General features: G+C 40.9%; 1 protein-coding gene across 1 annotated transcript in view; it reads left to right on the top strand.

Annotated features, from left to right (window-relative positions):
• Positions 1–25,088, top strand: part of naaladl2 (N-acetylated alpha-linked acidic dipeptidase like 2) — a 534,957-nt gene that overhangs the window by 82,304 nt on the left and 427,565 nt on the right. Inside the window, exon 2 of the mRNA XM_074636907.1 lies at positions 5,864–5,905. The gene's annotated coding sequence lies outside the window, so the exon portion shown is untranslated. The remainder of the gene's footprint in view (positions 1–5,863; positions 5,906–25,088) is intronic.

The raw sequence follows: 25,088 nt of genomic DNA on the forward strand, positions 1-25,088 counted from the left end.
GTTCTGGAGTTTTGTCAAACAGGGAATTTGTCGTCTCCGGTGTCTAATTGACACCAAACCCTTTGTGTTCACTATGTAGGATATAATTGGTGTATTATTGTTTTTGGCAAACTTTAATAATTTATTCGTGCATAATCTATATAACATGACAAAATTCCTTAATTCAATGAAATACTTTATAACCATATCAACACAGCTGGTACGAATTTGCCTCAGCGAAGCTCTTAAAACATACACATTAGTAAATACAATATTTAAAATAGAGCAGCATAAACAGTTATCACATTTATACATGCAAACATGCATAATATGATAAAGTGCTTTGTGCAGCTACTTACCTACTTTTTACAGCGCTTGTTGGGTAATACTCGCTCTACTACTACAAGTGCTTGTGCGACAGAGTTCATTGAACAGCCTCAGGATATGTGCTGTTCCTGAGGTGAGATATCCTACACCTGAAACTCTGGAATCTCCTTCTCGAAGGGAGGGATTTGAAGAAGGGAGCTAGCAGGATGATAGGAGCGACCGCCTCACAGAGAGGGAAGGTCACAGCCTTGACGCTGTGTGTACAACTTTTTCCAACTATCCCCTCTCAAGAGCGCTCGTGTAGCCGTACCACACTGAGTCTGAGATGGTGAGGACAATCCACAGCAGCTCTGTAGAAGTGCAGCATTGCCTCCACAGCCACACCAACCTTATTTGATGTTATAAGGCAAAAGTGAGCATGGCTCACATACCCCCGCTCACTGCTTCACCCCTTACTAAAGTAGGGCCAAAGGTTTTGCCCTTTTGGAACTAATGGAATTAAAGGGCATTAAAGGTCCCATATCGTTCTTATTTTCAGATTCATACTTGTATTTTGTGTTTATACTAGAACACGTTTACATGCTGTAATGTAAAAAAAAAACTTTATTTTCCTCATACTGTCTGCATGAATATACCTGTATTCACCCTCTGTCTGAAACGCTCCGTTTTAGTGCATATTAATGGAATTGCGTTGCTAGGCAAGAGTTTGGGTTCATGTTTACTTCCTGTCAGCTGATGTTATTTACATACACTGCAACAGGAAATAAACTGGGACACATTTAGAATGTTTACGTTTAAACCCATGTAATGGTCTGAATATTGTATTTTTGTGACATCACAAATGCACAGAAATCCTAACGGCTTGTTTCAAACGCACAATTTCTGAATACGGGCTGTGTGTATTTCTCCGTATATTGAGCATTTTGATAGTTTAACAGTATTTATAAAGCACTTAAACCTGCTTTATAACTTAAAAGACATGAAAATCTCACTTTTTACAATATGGGACCTTTAATGAGTTACAAATTCAAGACATTCATCTGCAAGCAGACACGTTGTATTCTTTGAGTTTTGCTCTTGGCTTTCAAATACATTCCTCGTTATCATTTAAACAGTTATGATGTAATACCTTCAAAAAACATTTTTTATACCTCTAGTTTTGCTGTCTCACCTGTGCAGTTTTTATATATATATATAACAGAATAGGTTGAAATGTGTACATGTGATCCCACTCAGACCTTCTAATCCTTCTAGACATCTGCCTGAAGAGGGAAATATCAATTACAAATCTTCAGCGTGCTACCAGGGCGCATTCAAAGGTGAAACGGGGCAGCTTTGAAATAAAGTTATTACTAAGGCAGCCATTTCAGCGCTTAAGAGTAAAAAAATAATAATCCAGGCCGTCGCTACGGGAGAAGAAAAAAAGAAGAAAAGAAAAAGGAAGAAAATTAGAGATGAAAGACAGCCACAGGTTAGGCCACAGCGAAAAAGCGTTTCATTTGGCCCATCGTCTCATCTCCAACTTGAAAGTGGGCCTCTTTTGTTCTTTTTTCACCTCCACCCCAGCCACACGCCCACTCGTCTTTTTTCTTTTTTTCTTAACCCACCCTTTGCATAATTACATCACTGATATTTCTGTGATGATCTTCCACCATTACTTGGATTTACAAATGCCCTGTAGGGAATGGAAATTAATGCTATAAGGAACAAAATGCATTTCACGTATGCAGTCTGTATAGCTCCGCAGGGGTGTTAAATTACACATGGATATATTTTAATGATTGGTTGTCAGAGCTAGCTTCTCTATATTTTACCATAAAGGAGAAGCCGAACGATGGAAAGGACAAGGAATTCACTAATGGTTTACTTCCTCTCCTTGAGCTCACATTTCGAATCCTCATCTTTCAGCCTCAGTCTTTCAGTCTTGTGCACTGTCTCTCTGTCTGCATGCCTTTTTAAAGAAGTACTAAGGGCATTTGCTGCACTTGAGTAATCAATAAATAACAACCCCTTCACTCCATCACTCTTTCTTTAAACCTACGTAATTCCTAATGCAGTGGAGCAGTATCTCTGTAACAGAACAGCATGACCCTCTTGCTCAATTCAGGAAAAAGCCCACGCACGTTTAATAATTAATACAGATCCATTTTTTACCTCTCTGGAGTCTAATAATTGCTATTTTTGTAGCCAAGGAGTGTTGAAAGGATTAAAGGAAAGTCAGACAGGGATACTGGACGTCGGCACCGTTTGGAAAGAAGTTGCCTCACTCAGACAAAACCGGGGAAACTTTGACTTATTACGATTTTTGTTGTTGCCACGCTAGCAGTGATGCTCGTTGTTCAGTCCACCACTTTGTTCCTGATTGAGATTATTCAACAACTAATGGATAGTTTGCTGTGAAATGGACACAGATGGACATAATCTCCAGATGATGAATCCTATTGATTTTTGGTGATCCCTTGACTCGTCCTCTAACGCAGAGGTTTGAAATGTCTCATTAATCAGCACCATCATCATGTCAAATCTTAATTTGTCCAATACTTTGGTTGACGACGAAAAAATCATGTGCCTCTGTGTCCTCCGTCAAATATGAATCAACATTCTGTTACGTTAATGCCTATTTCTCTCCTCAAATGTTTTCAGAATCATCTTGTAGTGTACTGTTTCGCTGTAAAATGAGAAAGTCTGTGACGCTGCTGCCATTGTGAAATCTGGTGAAGGGAACGCCAAGTTCTGGTCATATGACCGGAGCACAGCCAATAGGAACGCTCTCTCAATGAAATGACCTGTGATTGGTCAAGGTCTCCCGTCACGGGCTAGATTTTCTGAAGCCTGAAAACAGAGCCATGAGGAGCAGCAGAAGTCTAGTTATCTCTCAGAACACTTGAATTACAATATGCTGAAAGGTTATTATGGAGTTTTTTGCCCAATGATGCAAAAAATATACTGACTAGTGAAGCTTTAAAAGACACAAAATGACTCCAGGATTAAATGTGATCAACATGATGATCAAATGTTTTACTGGACGTATCTGCAAAGTTGCAAAATGTTCACACTGAACATACAAAGGAGTCACTTACGTATTTCATTTGTTACCCCTACAATATCCCCTCATGGCAACTAAATCACTATCAGTGTGATTATGAGTTAGTAGGGTGAAAGTACATTGTAAAGGTTAGGGGAAGATTGTGGGTTTGATGAAATATTGAGAAAGCCCATGCCAAGTTGAAGCATAAGAAAGGATGTGTTTACTGTTTTTAATATTTAGCCAAACTATCAATCTTTCCCTTGCCAAAACCTAACTACACGTGGGACTCAGGATATGAACTCTGGTATCTATTCTTTACTTTTTACTCCCACGATCTACCCCGAGCACCTCCCTTTGACTTCTCTGTAGGTGGACGATGTAGCGCTTTCTAGGCTGGAAACACATGGTGTGCTAATATACTAAACTAATTCTTATTGACCCTATACATTTTCATAGCATGTGACTGTCATTATGAGTTAGATATAAGACTCATGCTAGCATTTAGCTCAATGCTCTGCTGTGCCTCACAGAGTTGCTAGTGTGACTGTAGACGGTCTTGTTTGTAATTTCTTACACGTGTAAATCATTGCGAGTTGGTGTCCCATGCGCGCTCGCGTGTGGCTACACTGTTCAGACTCAGACTCCAACACAAACTACACAGAAGCACTAAAACCGTAAAGTTATATCTAGTGAAGCTCGTCTTGCAAAACAGTGTCAACTCTTCCTGTTTCAGCCTCCCGACCGCGGTCAGAAGACACGGGGAGACCGCTCCTCTGTCTGCTTGCCTTCACTCACACACCGCGCTCATTCTCACTCGCTCCATCTCTCACGCGCACACTACACACTGCAGAAGAGTAACTTTATCGTCTCCGACCAAAACTCCGGTGTCTCCCCTGTTCCCTCTGACTGCGGTCGGGAGGCTGAGGCAGGAAAAGCCAACACTAGGATCAGCATTGATTCATGGAGAGACCTTCGTCTGGTCAGCTAACATTACTGCCAAGCAGGTGAAATATAGAGTGATGTTGTTTTAGCTGACGTGTGTCGCCTCACTGTTTTGAGCGATGCTCATTCATGTCTATGTAGAGCGAGCACAAGCGCGAGCAACAGGACGCTGACTTTCGTTGACTTAACGGCCACAGGTGTCGCTGTTAACAAGCAATTCTGATACTTACATAGAGTCCCTTTAAAACCAGACCGTCCTCAAACAAACAACCGCATAGGTCGTCTGCGGTAGCAGGTTATCCATACCCATATTTACGTTCATTGTTAGGCATTGACCTCTAGTGGCCGTAGTAATTATGACTGAAGTTAAAGGAGGAAGTCAGGTGACGCAGTAGAGAGACAAAGTGGCATGTAGGGGGAGATTGGGGTGGATGGATGGGTCAACCAAACACAGGACTGAGGCCGCTGTTTGTGGAACCAAAAATTAAGATTGACTTATTTATTTACGTACGTAAGTTAACTTACATAATGCACTTAACTTACGTCACATATGTAACGCACTTAACTTAGGTAAATAACCATGATCTTTTTCTAAACTTAACCTAGTTCTTCCTGCCCAAATTTTATATCAATTCACAACGTGTTTAAACCTGTGACCCTTAACCAAGTTCATTTAGTTGCCTAAACTGAACCCGACCTGAACCAGATCTGTATTAGTGGTGGATCAGAAAACAGTCACCTGCATATATTTCTTTTAACGGTCTTATGATTCACAATGATGTAGTTATAGTAACGGGGGCACATATCTAAAAACTGTGTTTTAGACTGAAATTAAATTACCTGTGTTGTCCTATTAATGACTTGTTTGATTTTTTTGAAGAAAAATGTCCTCTTTGAGGGAAGAAAAAACTGCTAACAGAAAGAAAATACAATAGGTAGCATCGTAACAGGTAAAATAATAAGTTACCGCTGACATGAGAGAAGAATAAAATACCTAATTTTTGAGAAACAAGCGTTTTACAGTTAGCTCCGAGCTCCCCACACTTCCTTTTCATTATCTTTCCCCCCTCAAGCATTTTTTCTCACTTTACACACACACAATCCCTCTCTCACATATAAACTGATAGAACAGCAGATCTACCCACTTTGTCCATCTGCAGGATGTTGAGGATTCACTGGCAAACTCTCTCTCCCTCTCTCTCTCTCTCTCTCTCTCTCTCTCTCTCTTTCTCTCTCTCTCTCTGTCTCTCTCTCTCTCAGCCTTTATCTGTGCTATTTTCAGAGGGAGAGAGCAGTAAGTGAAGTATTGTGAGAGGTGATACAAAAGCTTCCTTCTCAAGGGAGCGAGAGAAGAGAGTTTGTAAAATATGCCGCTGACTATTCATCTCCCCCCTATTTTCCAGCACTCTCTCACTCTCTCTCTCTCTCTCTCTCTCTCTCTCTCTCTCTCTCTCTCTCTCTCTCTGACTCTTTCCAGGCTCCTAGAGAGGCGATTTCATATGCTTGGACACAAAGAAATTTTCACTGTATTAAATAATGCAGGTAGTCCACAATTCCTCCATCTCTCCTTTCTCTTTTTTTTCCCAGGCCATTTGAAACAGCCAGATCCAACTCCAGCACACTATAGCCGTGAGTAACAAATGTGACCCATTATCATAAATACATTTCTGTTTTGCTCCTGTCCCATTAACCACATTGAAATGACCCGGTCGAGATCAAACAGAGACGGGCGGTTTGTGAATGTGTTTACATGTCCCCCACTCTTAGCATTTGATGCCCTTGTGCTCAGACAGTGATGCATTGCACATTCCTGTTTGATTTGCCACGATGCCCAATACCAGACTGTTAACACAAGGTTGAAAGTGTTGTGATATAAATGGGTTATATGTCGCCATCCCCCCACTCTCCTACATCGATTTAAAGAGACACTTGAGGGGATATTGGTACAATATATGTCTGAGTACCGGTATTGTTTCTTTAACATTACCTCCCGGCCCACATTGTTACATCTCAGGTCTCTTTCCTGATAATAATATGAAGCACCAACTGTTAATCAACGGCCGAATAGCCTCTCAAGCTGCCTGCTCATGAAAAAAGTTAACGTATGCTACTAAAAAGCCCTCTGTAGATATTTAAAAAACATATGGAGACGCTTTATTTACAGAGGACAGAACCTGCCGAAATGAATAAAAATAAATTAATAAATGACTCGATAAATAAATATGCCGTTTAATGTACCAGGAAAATTAAAAAATAAATGTAGGCGTTAATTAAATGATAAAATGTAAAATGCATTAATATTTCTGTTTTAATTAGATTCTTTATTTATTCACCTTTGTATTAATTCCCCTATCTATTTAATTTTCCATTTTGTTTATTTACTGATTTATTTGTATTAACTTTTAAGTTTATTTAAATTGAAATGTATTTATTAATTATTCTAAAATCTATTTATTCATTATTAAATTGTATTTATTTATTTATGCATGATTTCCCCTTTGCATTTCCCCCCCTATTTATTTCACCAAACTTCTTTATACATTTCTTCCTCATTATGGAAATGAGTGCACATGTATCATGGGGTAAGAGTGCATAGATCGACTATCTGCTTCTATCCGTGAAATCAGTTCATATTCTTTGGAATTTCCCAGCAAAACAGTCTCGGGTCCTTTACTTACATATTAGTCCACAGGTTGTTATAGGCAACCGAGAAAGTCGGGCAGTTTTTAAGTTACGTAACAATCCGTACACACATTGGCAATATAAAGCGATTAAAACACGTAAATTGTTACATATAGTACCTTTATGGTTTTAAAAGTCAATGAGGGGAGAAGCGGCAATGGCATGAAGAAGAATACGAAGACGGGGCTCCTCTAGCATCTATCTGGTCTGTCCAACATGTCATAAAGCTTTTGCAACTGATAGTCTTTCATTGCATTTTTATGCATCTATACATAAAGAAAAGAAAAAGACGAGCAAATTTTAAACAAACCTGAAACTGTCTTTCCTCCTTTGAATGGATCAATAATATTTGGATTCAGCAGTATTTGAGCCTCTAACAGTGACTTCTCTATAACTCAGTAATAGTAGCTGATAATGCAGCTTTATTTCCAGACCTTTCTGCACCCCCCGCACCCACATGCACCAATTTGGGAGTCTGAAATGTCAACACTGTTGTTTCCCCAGTAGTGTCATGGATGACTTTGTCCATGACTGTATCTTTGTCAGTGTGTATGTGTGTGTGTGTGTGTGTGTGTGTGTGGGTGTGTGTTTACACATACATATGATGGCTGCCCACTAGTCTATCTGCTTGACTGCTCCATTTGATTGCTCACTCTGGAAAATGTTAATGGAGGGCAGTTTACGTCAGATACAGTTCACCGCCATCTGTACTCGACCCAACATCACCCTGATGGAGAGAGGGATAAAAAGGTGGAGAGAAATTTACCAAGTACAAAGAAAGTAAAAAAGAACAACCACTGCTGTATTGTATTGATGCAGTCTGGTTAATTGCATCTATGTGCTTACACTTATTTCTGTGTGTGTGTGTGTGTGTGTGTGTGTGTGTGTGTGTGTGTGTGTGTGTGTGCGCATAAGCCTCATGGCTTTGTGACTGAAGTGTGCACTGTTGTGAAAAGCATTTACATCTCCGTGTGAAGAAGACAGACACTCAGGTACATCTTGTCCAATGGCCCGTCTACCACCTCGGCTACTGTTGCTCTGTCACGGTTATCTCTCTCTCTCTCTCTCTCACTCACACACACACACACACACACACACACACACACACACACACACACACACACACACAGTGCTCGCTCCGTTGCCTCCCTGACCTGAGATTGCTGTGTGCTGCTGCTCACATCCAGAGAAGCATCGGGCCGTATACAAACACACACACACACACACACACACACACACACACATACGCTAAGATTTATGGCCTCCAATACAGTCAATAAGAGCCATGGCCAAGATGAAGGACTTGCTAGCAGAGTAGTACACGTGAATACACACAAACACACACTGTTGTCCATTAGCTAAGTGTACTGGAGTTAGCTGCTCACCACATTGACTCTTTGTTAGATTCCTTTAATGCCACTGTTGCCTCATGTGAAAAAAACAAAACTAAGGGTGGATATAATCAGTGTTCAGTTAAGATGACATGTGGATAGGTCTTTGATTGCCATGAAACCACCAATGTGAGTAGCCTACTTCAACCATTTGATGAAAGTAAAAGTAATTATCAAATTTTGACATTTTCTTTGTTTGCTAATGCAGCATGACTTTTATAAGGTGAAAGTGAAAAACAGATGATTCAGTCGGTACAGTATTTTGATGTATGACCTCATCTTTTACGGAAAAACGGCATATATAAATGAAACAGACGAGGAAAAACTGCACACAACGCCATTATACATTTTATTTTACGGACATCAATTTACATGCAGAACAGGTTTTACTATATGATGGCATGTATTGTTTTAATTAAATACAGGCCAATATACTTTGCATTGCACCATTACCATTTACAATATGCACTTCCATTGTTGTGTCACGTCAGACAACTGCTTCTTCATGAAGTCAAGGTAGATGGATTTGCCCCGAGTTTACAAGTAGGAACTCCAACTGTGAGTGGTGATCCATTTTACTTCTTCCAGTAGGTCAGAAATTTTCCGAGTTCCGAGTTGTCTGGAACGTTCTTATATTCCCAGAACACTGACACTTTAATCTACACAGATATTTGTTCTTTTTTTTTCTTTTTTAACTTGTGGATACACGGCTACACGGAAAAAAAAAAATGATTCTTGACCATGAAAAGTAATTCTGACATGCCAGATGATAGAATTTTCGAATAGCCTTACTTATTGTGCTATCTCTTTCTTCTACCTGGAAGTGAATAACAAGCAAATTGCCCTCTTTTCACCTCTCTGCCATGTTCTCTTTCTCAGTCTACTCATCTTCTTTTCCTTTCTGTCTTGTATCCCCTTCTCCTCCCACCTCTCCTCACTGGCTTTTGTTTGCCTAATAAACACAGCAGTGTCTCTTAGCTTGGAAATAAAATCAACTCTTTTTGTAGAGCGACACAAGCTGTGCTTTCACATAAAACAACGGTCAATTAGACTTAAGACGCTGAGCCTCTTCCTGGGCCATAAAACATGGATAACAATGAGCAAACTGAAAACAAGCAGCAAAAAGACACTTTCACTCCTCATCTGCAGTCGTTGTACTTGTTTCAGGGGCTCGTTGAGAACCTTTTTATAGTATTTTTTGTGGTTTTCATCGTGGTGTTTGCTTGTCCAAATGGCTTCCATATTGTTGAATGCTTCTTGATGGAGCTTTCAGAAAAAGGTCTTTTATTTCACTGCTACTGTAAGTGCAAGCATATGTAATTCAGAGTTACACTTTGTTCACACAGGGAACGTCAGCAGCGTGCTTCACGCGTGTGGTGTTCACACCAGCTGCTTTTCTGCTGCTGCTGTCAGCCCTTTCTTTCTACATAGAGTTTGCCTTTCATAATGGCCATTTCATTTCATTCTAAATGCAAATTATATTTATTTTAGACAGAGAAAGGTTAAGAAATGTGTGGTAATTTGTAAATAATAGTAATAATTGACAATTAAAACCCCGTACTTTAATCATTCATGGAGCCCTGCAAGTCACTGCATGTTCTACAACATTGTCCTGCACATATTTCAAAAATAAAAGCCTGAATGAAGGAATTCTGTCCACAGAAAAAAAAACACTTGAGGGCTTTTATTTTGAAATGAAAGCAGGACGTGTTGATTTAAACATAAATCTTTAGTTTTTTTTCATGTCCGTGACATATTCTACAGATACAGACATTGAAACTGTAGTATTGTTGCTGGTATTGTGTCAATACACTGTCAAACGATCACTTTCACTGTCTGTTGTTGCTTTGAACCGCGCAGCTCACGGTAAAAATAGGCGAGACCTGGAGTCTCTAGAAGACGCAGCTGACACACAGCCGAGCCGCGCTGCTCACGCAGGCTGTGTGGCTGCTCTAACCTGTTAAGATGGACGTCGAAATAAAAAAGAACAGGTTCTGCGGCCGCCGCACGGTTAGAGCTAGGCCAATATGGGCCTCTAGACCTGGCTACCTATAGAAGTAGTTTCCAGCCTTAGGATAGGGAACCCCCCCCCCCCCCACCAATATAAACCTGATAGATTGTCAGATGTTTAACAATATTTAAGAAAAAAACATCTGCTTCACAAATTAGGTTTACTTTCTAGCTAAGCTTGCATGGTGGCTCTAAGTGTAGCAATGTCATGTTTTCTCCACTGGAAGGGCACACAGAGGTCATTTTATCATGTCAGTCGTGAGTTACATGACTCATTTGTATCGTCAGTTCCGTGAGTCCTGTGAGTCGTTAGTCACATGACTTGTTATCGTCAATCCTGTGAATAACCTGAGTTGCTGTGTCAGTGAAGTTAATGTCAACCACGACTGTTTCCAACCCTACTAAGTGGTTGTGTTGCCTAAACCTAACGTCACTCTGGTGCAGAGGGGCACTGACCACGCAGCAGTATTTGATGAGTTGGGAGTGAGAATGTTTTTGGGCTATTACCGCCGTTTGGCCACTACGAAAGTTGGGATCGACGACCGGCGCTCTTCCTGGGGGCTTGCCTCACACCCCCCCGTGTCTCTTTCACTCTATAAACTACGTCACCACAGCACTTTATCTGAGCGTTTTCTGCTGCTGCAGATGGGTTTACATTGTAGTTAATGGAAAGGCCTGTGCGTTGCATACCGGCACTTAAGGGTGCCTCGTGTGGTGAATTCCAACGGCTGCGACAAAGCATCGGTATTTGACGCCCTGGGAATGAGAACAGGCTGAAGACACAGTAAGAAACAGTCAGCAGAGACATACTGGCCTGTGTGTGTGTTTGTCCATGAGAATCTAAAGAGGACTTTGTCAGAGTGTATCAAGTTCTCCTCTTAAAGACGGTGATGATTTGTCGTGAGCATCCTGACCTGCAGCTTACCCCACCCCCCAATCAAACTGGCTTAACTGGAGAGGCTCACAGGAAAGATGAAGCCTAGTTATAGCTGAGTACCACAGGCAGACTGACAGATCATACTGCAAGTCTACAGCTTCTCATTTTGCAGGTCATCTCTGCTCATTGCTATCTTCTAATGCTCCTTCACTTATTTATTCAGTGACTTCAGTTATGAGTTCTGCATGAGAGACTAGCTTAGCATAATCAGATAAGTAAATTAAAATGAGTGGAGCTATTTGATTTAAGTGCCCTGCACCACATGGTGTCCAGCATGCTTACAGGCCTACATGACACTTAACAACATGGTCATGTAACATTTTTGATGACAAACTTGTTCCACGAATCATCATGTATTTCAAAAGTTCCCATTTGTGTCAGAGAAATGTCCTATGATCAAGGACACAGGGTAGCTTTGGAGTTTGATTGCATTTTATCAAAACTGATTTCATTATTGAATCTGTTTATTGTATCAAATTAAATTTACCTTTTAACATTTGCAAGTAACGTTACTTATTACGTAGTCATAAATAAGTAAAACTCAAAGATCTGTAATCACCTTGTGTTAACTGAGTTACTGAGTTCCCTTTTCCTTTTGTTTTATCAGTTATTCAATTATTTTCTGTTAGTTGTTTAGTCATGTAGTTAGTTAAAAAAGAAAAGAACTTGGGTTATTTGATTTGTGTGTATATAAAACAACTAAATGACTGTACACTATAGCCAAGAACTCCGTAGCAACCCTGAGATCAGAGACGCGATTAATATCAAATTTTGAAATTTTCCGTTTTTCCAAAATTGTGTTGCATCCTAAATTGAATAATTTAATTGAATATAAGGTTGCATTCTGACCACATTGTGGTCGACGGGGGGTATAGAGTGAAATTTTGTCATCAGGATTTAAGCATTCTGCTGCCACCTAGCGACTACAGTTATCAAGTATACCCTCCGCTTTTACCGCCGCAACATCACTCTGGTAACACGGCATCAATCATGCCTTATGAAACCAGTGACATCTGTAGAGTTTATATACCATAAAACTTAAATAATAAGCCGAGCCCCAATTAGACACCGAGTCCCTTTTACTCGCCGGTGTGGCGACACGTTTTGACGAATAAATGCAGGTCTCAATTAAACACCGGTAGCTTTTGTAAGATAAGATAAGATAAGATAAGATGAACCCCAGGAGGGAAATTCAGGTGTCAAAGCAGCAACATCAGCAAACAGAGTGAATCACAGGAGAGGTAAAGGTATACAAAAATTATAAAGACAATAATAGAGATATAAAAGATACAGAGTCAAGGACGTGTTATATACATCATTAGATCGGTTATGGCCTATTCAGACTACACGATATCAGCCCGATTATAGCCCGACACAGCCATCGTAGGGTGTCGACTCGGATCGGGAACGATAAATGAATGTCGTGTTCAACAATCGATCGTTTCATCTCGTGTAGTGTGTCATAGTACACGACAACCGACGCCACGTCCCAACAGAAAGTCTAGCATGTTTGATTTATTTTTTTTTTTTTTGCTTTCCACAACGAAAGCAAAACAAATTCATGGCTGTGAATTTGACTTACTGAGCACAGATGCATACAGCTGTAAACGGAAGCAAATGGCTACATATTATGCAGAATGATGTCATTGGACCTTCCCAGCGCAACTGCTGCCGGACATCGCAGTAGGATATTCAATCTACGTTGTGTCGGAGTAAAAGACACCACCCTCCGTTGCATCTCTGCGCATGGAGTATCCATTTGTGCGCCCACTTTCGCTTCTCCCTGTGAATTATGTATTTATTGTTTTCCCCTGAAGCCTCGTGGGCCCCTTTACATGGTCGGGCCCAAAATAGCACACACACAAAAAAAGAAACACCAGTCTCGAACACTGGTCTTCTGGTTGAAAGTCCTGTGTTTGTTGGACCCGCCCACCATAAACAGTCTTTCTCGCCTTCTATTCTACGTCACTAGCTCTGAGCGTAGCATATTTATGCAGATGCATTTACATTGCAGTCAGTACAAACTACATGGCGTACAAATGACACACCAAAAGCATTAACGGTGCCTTTATTGCACGCTAAATGCCTTGCAAATAATCGTGTCATTCATACTTCTTTTTGTGAGACCGGGCTATCTTCAGTGTGTTTGAGCAGAGCATAGACTCATCTGATGGAGAAAATATGAAATGCAAGGACCATGACCAAACCCAAGTTTAGTCTATGGAAAGTGAAAACTCTGCACTAAAGTAGACCACAGACTTATTCTATTGTATCAGAGAGAGGCAGAAAGAGAGAGAGAGAGACTGATTTGGTGTATCTCAGAGAGAGTGTCGACCGCTGACTCTGCTGTTTTCCCACGGCTGGGTTATCTGCGAGGGGTAATGAATGGAGTCCGATGGAGTTAAGTTGAGATGAATGGAGACGAGCTCTAGATTCAGCACACCGGCCTTATCATCACTGGAGTATGAAGGCGGCTATTAAACAATGCCTACAACATACGGTGTACTGGAAGGGACCTTTGGTGATTCAACAGTAAGATTGCTCTTCCTTTAATAAAGTGTCACAGAAACCCACTTATTTGCACTTACGTTTTCTATCATTGTTAATATTAATCTTTGATTGTGTCACTTTTTACTTCACATATGGGTCTAGGGAACCAACGGGGTTGTGTAGAATGCTGTAGGTATATTGTTGGTGCTTTATTTTCATGCAAGATTGGGTACTTTTTTGGTCATAACTATTGTTATTCTTAAAACTACAGTTAAAAACACATTTGTAGCTAATTTTTGACTTATGTTGTGGTTTTACCTGTTTTAATGACTTTAGGCACCATACGCTTTATTTTGTGTTTGTGTTTTCTGAATAGTTTGTCAGCAGTAGGAAAGAAAGGAAGTTTTCTTGTGAGGGGACAAAAGTTCATCCTCGAGATCAAACTTATGAGTTGAATACATTTCCTTTATTTGCAAAGCCAAATTTTTAAAGCATTCGAAATCATGCAGTTTACATTCATGCTAGCAGTGATGGTGGATCCACTCGGGAAAAAAATCATTGCTCCATAGCGCCACTAGTGGTCACACTCCACAGGGTGCCTTCAAACTGCATCCAGCACACATAGGAGATCATGAAGAACTATTTGACTCAGACTCTTAAGATAATAGGTGCAAAATGAGGATTACAGGAATGATTGTGTAATGATTGTTGATTGTGTAATGATTGTTGAGTGTAAAGGAATACTTCACCCACAAAATGACCATTTCTTTATCAATTAATCACAGTGTTACCTTGAATTATCGAACGGAGAATCAAAACACAGAGAAAAGTCTTGATTAATTGAAGTGAAAGGGGGGCCGCGCTTAAAAGCAAAACGATATCAGAACATCTGTTTACAAACTCTCACACAAACTCGTGCAGAATAATCCAAGTCTCATTTATCCAGTCGTGTGCTCACTACTTCCCAAACCCACGCATCTTCGCTGAAACCTTACTGTTTAAAACACTTCCGCATGAACAGTCTCAGTATGAATTTTTTCAAATAGTAAGGTTTTAATGTAGATGTTTGGGAAGTAGTGAGCATACGACTGGATAAATGAGACTTGGATGTTTCTGCACCAGTTGTTTGAGAGTTTGTTAACATATGTCTTTATATAGGTTTGCTGTTGTTAAATGTGGCCCACATTTACTTCAAATCATCAAGACTTTTCTGTCTTTTCATTCTTTGTTCACTGCGGAGGCATGAGAGAAAAACAACATTTTCTACAAGAGTTCAAGTAACACTGGGTGAGGAATTGCTATACAAAATGGTCACTTTGTGGGTAAAGTATTTCTTTAAATGTTTTCAGAAACTGATTTCTTTAACTCTTCAGTGCAGTGGGTATTTTTGCAAACACCCAGCACTTAGCCATACAGCATTTGTTAACGCATTGTAATCATATTACTTGTAAACTTTTCAGAACATTTTTTACCATTTTTGACAGTCCGACACCAGACCATTGTTAAAAACAAATAGTTTTGAGGAATACCAGGGTGTTAAGTGCTTAACTGATTTAAATGATTGGATTAGGCAGGTTGTAATATAGTCCCAGATTGTTTAAGACTAAAGCTATGCATTAAACCCCTTAAAACCCACCTGCCCACTGGCGGGTTAGAGGTAGGGTTATATGGGTAAAAATGATGATCAACAATGCTTTGAATGATGGTATTAGGTTCAGGGTTTTTAAAAAAGGGGTGGATCTTGGTTAAGAGTTAAAGATAGGGTCAGTAATCTTAAGAAACCAGCAAGAGTACGCTAGATTTGAAAAATTATCCGACCAAAAAAACCCAGTCCAGTGTTGCCAACTCTTCTCCAATGAAAGCAGCTAGCAGCACCAGCTCCCAAAGTCCCTAAATCTAGAGAGAAAGTCACCAAGTCATCAACACCGACAGTCAATAAACATGGCTATTGTTAGTACTCACAGCTGTCAAGCTAGCAGCTGGTGGAAGACTCCGGTGACGTGCACGGACAGAGTGCACGCAGGCAGGTACACAGCTGCATATACCAACATTTCTTTCTAATTCTTCTGTCATCTATTGTAGGGCAAAGACGGTGGGGTAGCAGTTTGTATAGTGTTTGGCCCATTATCCCTTCTCCCATTACATGAAACCTGCAACTATAGAATGTCAACATAGTACTTTTTTATTCTGAGATACCATTTAGAATTTATGACAAGTCAAGGTTATACACAAATTATTTCAAATATGTATGTATGTATGTAACTTACTTACTTAGTCCTTGTTGTGCCGGGTGGCACATCGGGCAAGGACTAAGGATCTCTCACTCATCTCTGTTGTTTGCTTTCTTCTCAGTGCTGTTCCAGCTGTATCCGCTCGTCTTCATCTCTCCTTCCATGGCTTTCCTCCAACTTGTATTCGGCCTTCCTCTTTTGCGTTTTCCCTCTGGTGTTAAACGCAATGCCACTTTTGTCATGTCATCAGATGGTTTCCTTAATACATGTCCTAGCCATCTCCGTCTTCTTCTCATCGATATTGTTTCCATGTCCAAGCACGCTGTCGTTTTGTGTAGTTCATGGTTGGTAATCTTCCTAGGGTAGAATATCCTCATGATCTTTCTGAGGCTGGTATTATGAAAGCTGGAAAGCTTGCCTATGTTTCTTTCAGTCATTCTCCAGCACTCAGCACCATATAGAAGAACAGATAGTACACAGCTGTTGTATTACTTTATCTTGGTGTTTCTAGTTATATGTGTCGACTTGCAGATGTTTCCAAGTCTTAGAAATGCTGTCCTTTCTTTTCCTAATCCGGCCATAATGTCTTGGTCAGCTCCACCATCTGATGTTACCTGGCTTCTGGGTATGTATATAAACTCAGTGTTTATGCCTAACGGCCTTAATTCCTTTGAGTCTAACACTTAAATGGTGAATACTGTACATGTGTCTGCCCCAACGACCTCTTTCTACCATAACTATATTTAATAACACAAGCAAGATACCACCATTACCAACATGCTATTTCCAAGGTTCAAAAAGTCATTTGGGTAAAAAAAAAAGAAGCACAATTCCAGTTTGAGAGGCGCTCTTCTGCATGCAGATCCACTCCAATTTAAGCTGTTGCGACAGGTGAATTTCTGCATTAATATCATGCTTAGTGCAGCATCCTGAAAATCTTTTTCAGAGATACCAGGCTTTCATCTGTCAAGAGCGACAGTGAGTGCAATCAATTAGCAGTCTGGAACAATCAGCAAAGCATACCCACAGCACTGTGCTGGAACAGTAGATTCTGATAATTGGTAGACCGTCCTCCCACTGATGTGATGAATAACCATGGTGTTCCTGCAAAAAAAGAAAGTCTCATGTTTCCCTAAAGTGGGATCGGCGACACTTGAAATGAGACCGAAGAGTGCGTTTACGAGACATGCAGAGGGTTAGAGAGATGTAGGTTGGAGAGGGATGGAGGGGAGAGAGAGTGAAATATATAGCGAGGGAGGGAGGATGTTCAGTGTGTGTGGCTCATTAACTCAGTAGATGTAATCAGGGGGAGGGAGTGAGACATTTGGCCATCGATTAATGAGCAGCACGGCTGGTGTGGTGGTGAAGCCATACTGTACGTGCTCTGACTGAACTCTGCTGTCAGCTCTGATGTAGCAGTCTGTGGATGATTATGTATACATCTTAGGATAGAGATGCTCAGGGGCTTATGGTGATGTGTGGGAGCTCTGATTTAGCAACTTCAGTAAAAAAAAAGTACTCATCCGTATGTCATGGTTTAAACATACATGCTAGGAGGGTGATATTGAAGATTATGTGTGGTGTGTCTTACATCACGATGTACTTGAAAATCATATTTGCCTAATGTGAATGTATCACATTTGAAATGTGTTTCGTATTGATGTTCTCAAGTGATGGCTAACGCCTCATCCACACTGGGAACGTCAGGAGCGAGTGGCGGCTGTGTGGCGTGGTGGCTGTGTCATTCACACCAGCTGTGTTTCTGCTGCTGCTACTGTCAGCTGCTGTTGCTGTCAGCCCTTTCTTTCTACATAGTTTGCCTTTCATAATGGCCATTTCATTTCATTATAAATGTCATTTATATTTATTTTAGACAGAGGAAGGTTAAGAAACGTGTGGTAATTTGTAAATAATAGTAATAATCCACAATTAAAACCCGGTACTATATTCATTCATGGAGCTCTGCAAGTCACTGCATGTTCTACAACACTGTTCGACGCATATTTCAGAATAAAAGCATTGTGTTAACAAATGAAGGAATTCTGTCCTCGCTCGAGGGCACTTACTTTGAAATGAAAGCAGGAAGTGTTGATTTAAAAATAAGTGACATATTCTACAGATAGAGACATCGAAACTGTAGTAATGTTGCTGATATGATGTCAATATAAGTCAATAGATCACTTTCACTGTCTGTTGTTGCTGTGAAACGCGTGGGACACCCGTCAAAAATAGGCGAGACCTCGAATCACTAGAAGAGACGTTCATCTCACGCGGGCAGTGTGGCTGCTCTAACCTGTTAACACAGACGCCGAAATAAAAAACATCAGGTAACGCAGCCGCCACGCGCTCCTGACGTTTATCACATGTGAATTGTTTCACATGTGATAAATTCCTGCCAGTTGAAGTTTTAATTGGATTATATGGAAAACTTTTAATGTACTGTAAATGAAACATTGGGGATGCTGCTTTCTTGAGGCACAAAGTTGTTTTGAAATCCAACAGTAAAATACATCATGGCTTATCAGTCATCAACTCCCACTGTAAATAAACTGTAGCCGAGTACTGCTGGGAAAAAAGCACTTACTCACGAGAAATAAAGACTAGAGTAAAACAATTTAAAAAAAAAAAGAAGCAGTTTAACTCTTGAGTATTGAGTGTAAAACATAACAGCAGTGGGAGTGGCATTTACTACTGTGGAAATACTGTAAACTGAAATATATAATATTTGTAATATGAGCATATGCAGCATAAAGATGATAAAAAGGTGGTTTCGTACAGTACAGCATGCCACAGAGCAGCCATATGGGCCACATTATGGGCCCACCGTGTGGTGTCGTCAAACTGACAGCACACAGTGATTTAACCCTGCTGGAAGTGGATGGATCCATGCTTACCTTCAAAGTCATCTGTCTTCCGGCTCTGTGAGAGTCTAAAAGCCCCCAGGGAGACACAGTACAGCATAGTGGCCGTTCAAGTACCTCTCAATTACTGCTTTTAATTTCCCCTCCACTGCTGGTCCGTCTCCATTAGCTGTGACATTTCTCTCAGATATAGAGCTATATAGCCTCTTTTCTAGTCGTCACCGCCACGGTGCCCGTCTGCTGCAGAGGTTTTGGTGAAACTCTGTTATCATGGTGGAGAGACAAAATGGAAGTGTGTGAAACATGACCCACTAGATTCAAATTATGGAAAACAACTAAATATAATTTTGCAGGTAACACAGAATAACAATATCGACAAGTGACTATGGTGCCTTCTATACACTTATTAAAGGAATTTAGTATTTTTCAACCTAATTTCCCATGTTAGTGTGTCTCAGTGACTAATGAGGACAATTTCTGAAATTGGTCCAGTATTGAGACAGCAGGCACTAAACGGGCTGTGAGGGCAAGTGAGCAGCGTCAATGTAACTTTACGTTCATTATAACCTGCTTGTTTTTGCCACCGACAGGCTCAGGTTGTTATCACAAGTGTGTGACATTATGGAAAGGACCCTACCGAGAAATGAAACCTTTTTCATACCTTTCACTCGATCCCGTCTGTTTATTATTTTGTCCAAGTCCCGCTCAAGGAGAAGTCTCTTTGTGAAATCTGAATATCCGTATACTCTGGCTCCAATAAATGCGGGCGACCATCGAATTCAAAGACCTCATCCACACTGTGTAAATCAGCTAAATATCCAGCCGTGACATTGACATTTTTTTTAAATAACGCGAAGTTACGCGTTTTGTACTCCAACACAACAAACTCTGCCCGGCTGGCACTTGTGTTTCCACCATGGATGTATTCCACTATTCCACCGCTGTCTTCACGTCACCTCGCCAGATTTCAGAACGAGTCTTCTCCTTGAGTGAGACTCTTTCCATAATGTCAGACACTTATAATAACAATCAGATCCTGTCATGTCAAAAACAAGCACTTTTAGTGGACGTAAATGATGATGCGAGCTTGCCCCAATAGCACCATATTACAGCCCGTGATTGGCTCGCGCATGGCATTTGTGTACAACTTTTGGACTGCTCTTGAATGTTTGGTCTTTCTTTTCCTTCAAGGCCGAAAAGAGGCTCGTCGCTGCCACCTTTATGTCCGTGCTGGACTATGGCGACATTATATACATACATGCATCTTCTCAGAGCCTACGCACGCTGGATACTGTCTACCGCGGAGTACCATGGAGATTTATTACAAATTGTAAAGCCCTTACGCACCATTGCTCTTTGTATGCTCGGGTAGGATGGTCTGCCTTGTCCACCCGTAGACTGAACCACTGGCGTGTTCTTATTTATAAGGCTATTCTTGGTCTTTTTCCATCTTATCTACGGACCTACATCCTTCAAAAAGTACGGGAAGTTACTGTCTTTGCTCACAGGACTTAATCTTACCAACTTTCCCCAAAGTCCTTCTGAACTGGGAAAAAGGGCGTTCCAGTATATGCTGCTCCGTCTTCTGGGAATCAGCTACAAAATGACCTGGAACTTGGAGAGCTGGTCTCAATGTCCTTAAAGAGCTTCTTAAGGATTTGGAAACAAGCACATCTGGTTGTAGATGTTTTGAATGCTGATGAATGTTTTTTCGATACCTCATGATTCTGTAATTTGCTCTTTGTCTTCGTTTTCAATCGTTATATTTGTTTTATGTCTGCAACCGTGTAACCGTGCTGCTGCCTATCTTGGCCAGGACACTCTTGGAAAAGAGATTTTTAATCTCAACGATTTTTTACTCCCGGTTAAATAAAGGTTATATATATAATGTTGATGTGTGAGGTCAAACAAAACGAGGGGGCAAATGCAACAATTGTATCAAAGTAGTCCCTGAATGGGAACAAGGCAAACAAACAAGAGGTCTGAAAACGCCCTTAAACTGCTCATGAGATCAACTGAATCATGAAACTAGAATGGCGCTCGGAGAGCGTAGACCTCCGCCAAGGTGTCCGAGTACGATTGCCTCTCCGTGCAGCTTGCGCCATCATCCTCGTGTATTTTTGTTCATGTTGAGATCAGCTGTACGTAGCGGAGCAGCGTAAAACATTTCATTCAAACTGGACAGAAACAAAATAAAACTCACCTAAACCGTCGTCGTTACTCTTTCCAACAATCACCAAGTGTGCTTTGGTCCAACTCAACTGTAATTGCACCTCCCCCCCAGCTCTCTCTCTGAAGGAAGAAAGTGGGGTCGCTGAGGTTGAGGTTTTAATGCTCTGACTGATCGGAATTTTAAAAAATCTTGAATCCGGATTATGATTCGGATCACCACCAAAATCTAATGGACTGTTCAGTGTGCCACACCCCAACTCTCCTAAATTTCATTCAAATTCATCACTGACTTTTGGAGTAATCCTGCGAACAGACAAACAAGCCAACAAACCAACAAACCGGTGAAAGCATAACCTCCTTCCTAGGCCTTCGGCCTTGGCGGAGGTAATAAGATTCCTTCCCAGCTGCTGGGACACTAAGTCGAGCTATATGTCACACACACAGAAAGAAACACTTACAAATGTCTAAACACATGCAGTCATACACACAAAACGATCACATTAGGTTTAGTCAGGCAGTTAGAGGCTGCCATGTTTTCGCTGCTTCCTGTTAACATGTAGGCTCTTATCAGAAAGCCCCGTCTCTCCCTCCGCCTCTCTCTCTCTCTCTCTCTCTCTCTCTCTCTCTCGCCTCTTGATACGCCCTCGGGCTGATTTGGCAGCAGAGTGACCAAATCCGTCCAATTAGGAGTCATCCATAGCATGTTTGGGCCTTTTTCTGACATTGCAATTTTCCCCCTCAAACAGGGAAGGATACAAGTACAAGAAAGGATTATGATTTAAGAACACTTCTTTGGCCTGTCAACATGCGGTATGCATATGTGTGTGTTTGTGTGTGTGTGTGTGTGTGTGTGTGTGTGTGTGTGTGTGTGTGTGTGTGTGTGTGTGTGTGTGTGTGTGTGTGTGTGTTGCTGCGTTGGTGGTTTGGTGGCAGTGGTCCACTCATTTTTAATCTCTGTCAGTTTTGCTCCGCAGGCACCGTGGTCACGCACAATCTATTCTGTTCTGTGCCACGCCACACACATGCACGCATGTGCACAAACACTCACACACACTCACACGCACCATATCTCTTCCGCTCAGCGCCGTGCCATTTTGGTGAGTGGTCACAGAGTGTAGACACAGGAGGCAGCCAACTGTGTCCCTCATGTTTGGGCGTCACAGTCGCTGAGTTCTTGTACAACTACTGCTTACAAACTGCTGATGGGCACAGCCAACAGGTGACGGGGATATCTACACACAGCTGCTGCCGCTGCTCGTTTGGATGCAGACAGAAAATTAATGGACACTTGTTGATTCTTAATTTAAAGGAAAGCACCGAGCATAGCTCTCCTGTCAGACAGGGAGAACACAGTCAACACATTCAGTCACACAGTAATACATGATGGATGCCAGTAATACTTTTTTACTTAGTCAGTTTTAAAACTAGAGTGAAGATACTGGCATCATATGAAACTACAAAACCTAAAGAATCCATTGGTACAAAAGGAGGTTAGATAACGCTCCAATCTTATTACTCAATATATTTTGGTGAGGAAAAACTCATGGCCATTTTCAAAGGGGTCCCTTGACCTCTGACCTCCTGATATGTGAATGAAAATGGGTTCTATGGGTACCCACGAGTCTCATATTTGTCCAATCCGATGTTGATAAGAGTATTAAATACTCGACAAATCTCCCTTTAAGGTACATTTTGAACACGATAAGGCACAATCGTGTGATTAATCACAATTAACTATTTTAATCGGTTGACAGCCTAATTTACTCATATCACGGCCTTGGTCGGAACATTCAATTCTTCTGGAAATGTTTGCCCTTTGAAATCATATACTGTAAAAAGGGCAGATTCAGAAAACTTATAAATGTTTCATTAATTATATGTACTCACAGATTTAAAAAGTTATGATGAACAGTTCACTAATTATTTTACAAAAAGGACATGAACATTGTATTGATAAATTACAGCACCCTCGTTCTCAACCCCTCCTCCGTGTCGTGCGTCGGCTTGTCCAAATACTCCACACGTATTCATACGCCTTATGCCTCATCCACATTGGGAACTGAGCTCAGCTGAGACGCGCGTGAGACGGGCAGTGTGGCTGCTCTAACCTGTTAACACGGACACCGAAATAAGAAAACAACAGTTAACGCAGCCACCACGTGCTCCTGACGTTCCCAGTGTGGATGAGGCTTTATGAGGAGCGGAACAAAAGTGTTGGTGCTGTGCCGTATGATCTCCCTGAGAACTTTATATGGAGAGATCAGAAAAGAGCAGCAGCTTGTGAGAAATGCCGGTGCGCAAGAAAGTCACGGTACGCCAAAGAGTATATGCCCACTCACAAATGTACAAGTGCAGGTACACCGGTGAGTACCAGCCCACTTCGAGGCACTTAATGAGTTAGATAACTGATGTTGTGTTAAAGCCAATAACAAAGCAAAAAGGCCGGACATTTGCTGTGTTTTTCTCTTTTAAATTTAGTGTGGATTAAATATGTTTCGGGTTTTTAGAATGGTTGTTGGGACAATACAAGCAATTTGGAGACATCACCGTGGGCTGTGGTAATTGCAATGGGCATTATTCACTGTTTTTTTGGCATTTTATAGACTTAACGATTAATAGGAGAAAAAAATGTAATAAAAGAAAATCATTAGTTGCAGCCGAGAGCAAGCAACATGTTTTTATCAGCTTCACTTCACCTGCCGCATCACAAGTGCACACAAAGCACATGGCAGTTATAATTTTTAGGTGCTTACTATCACCCACTATCAAGTCATGTTTATTTAATTTGCCTTCAAAGCATACAAAAGGCCTTAATATCTAACATTCTGCTGCCTAGTCGTACCCCCCCACCCCACCTACCTTATTTATGTATTATATCCTCTGTATGTATTCTATCATTTGTAGAGACATCTGCTGATAGCTGTTTTCCATAGCAACTTTTTTCTTCTTTTTTTTTAGTCATTAAAGGCAGGGTTGGTAAAGATTTTAGAATTTTCTTTTGTTATATTTACTTGAAATTTTCATTACATCCTGACGGCAATCCATAAATCAAATGCTCTGACAAAAAAAAAATCAAAAAAAAAAAAATCTCATTGTGCATCACTGGAGTCTTCCACCAGCTGCTAGCTTGACATATGTGAGTACTAACAATAGCCATGTTTACCGTTGTTACGATCATTATGATATGTTTATTGATCATTTTGGGGCAGTGGCTTTGGAGGGAGGCCTGGAGCGACGGACTGTCAGTGTTGCCGACTTGGCGACTTTCTCTTTGGATTTAAAGACTTTTGGATGTAGTTAGCAACTAGTGCTGCTAGCTACTTTCATTGGAAAAGATTTGTCTTGCTAGTTTCTCAAGATCGCCCACCCTGCCTTTAAGCTGGGCGGCTCAAGGGATACCAATGAGGGTAGGTCAGTCCATCGGTCCACCACATATCCGTCAAGTATTAGATGGTTTGCTTTGACATTTTGTACAGACATTCAGAGTCCCCAGAGGATGACTTCATCCTCTGATTGTGAGTAAAATACCTCAACAACTACTGGTTAACTTATCACAGGGGTGACCCCGAATATTCAGCGATTTGATCTAAGAGGCCTTATTTAGACACATTTAGTACACGGTACACACGCATGAGTGTGCACATGATAGGGATGATACAAGCAGTGGGCAACTGAGGGGTCTGAAAAGCCAATGCAGAAGTGCCTTAATCTTGCATTCTTTCTAACAGCCAGCAGGGTTCGACTCCTCTGGTTACTAAAAGAAGTCTGATTGTATAGAAGTCTCTGATAAAATTAGCCGACTTCTCACTTGATTTACTACCTCAGTAAACATTGTCAACATGAGTTTATGGTCTCAATTGCTAGTTTCAAGACTTCTTCAATACAGCATGATGTTCATTTAGTAAATTATGGTCCCATTTAGAGTTAAATAGACCATAAAGCAGGGGATGCTTTAGGGCGTAACTACCTTGTGATTGGCATGTTGCTACCACCTTTTTGGTCGCCTAAAAATGTCTTATTCAGTGTTCGGTTGTACTT

This window comes from Sebastes fasciatus, chromosome 5 (genome assembly GCF_043250625.1).
Source record: "Sebastes fasciatus isolate fSebFas1 chromosome 5, fSebFas1.pri, whole genome shotgun sequence".
Taxonomy (NCBI): Eukaryota; Metazoa; Chordata; class Actinopteri; order Perciformes; family Sebastidae; genus Sebastes; species Sebastes fasciatus.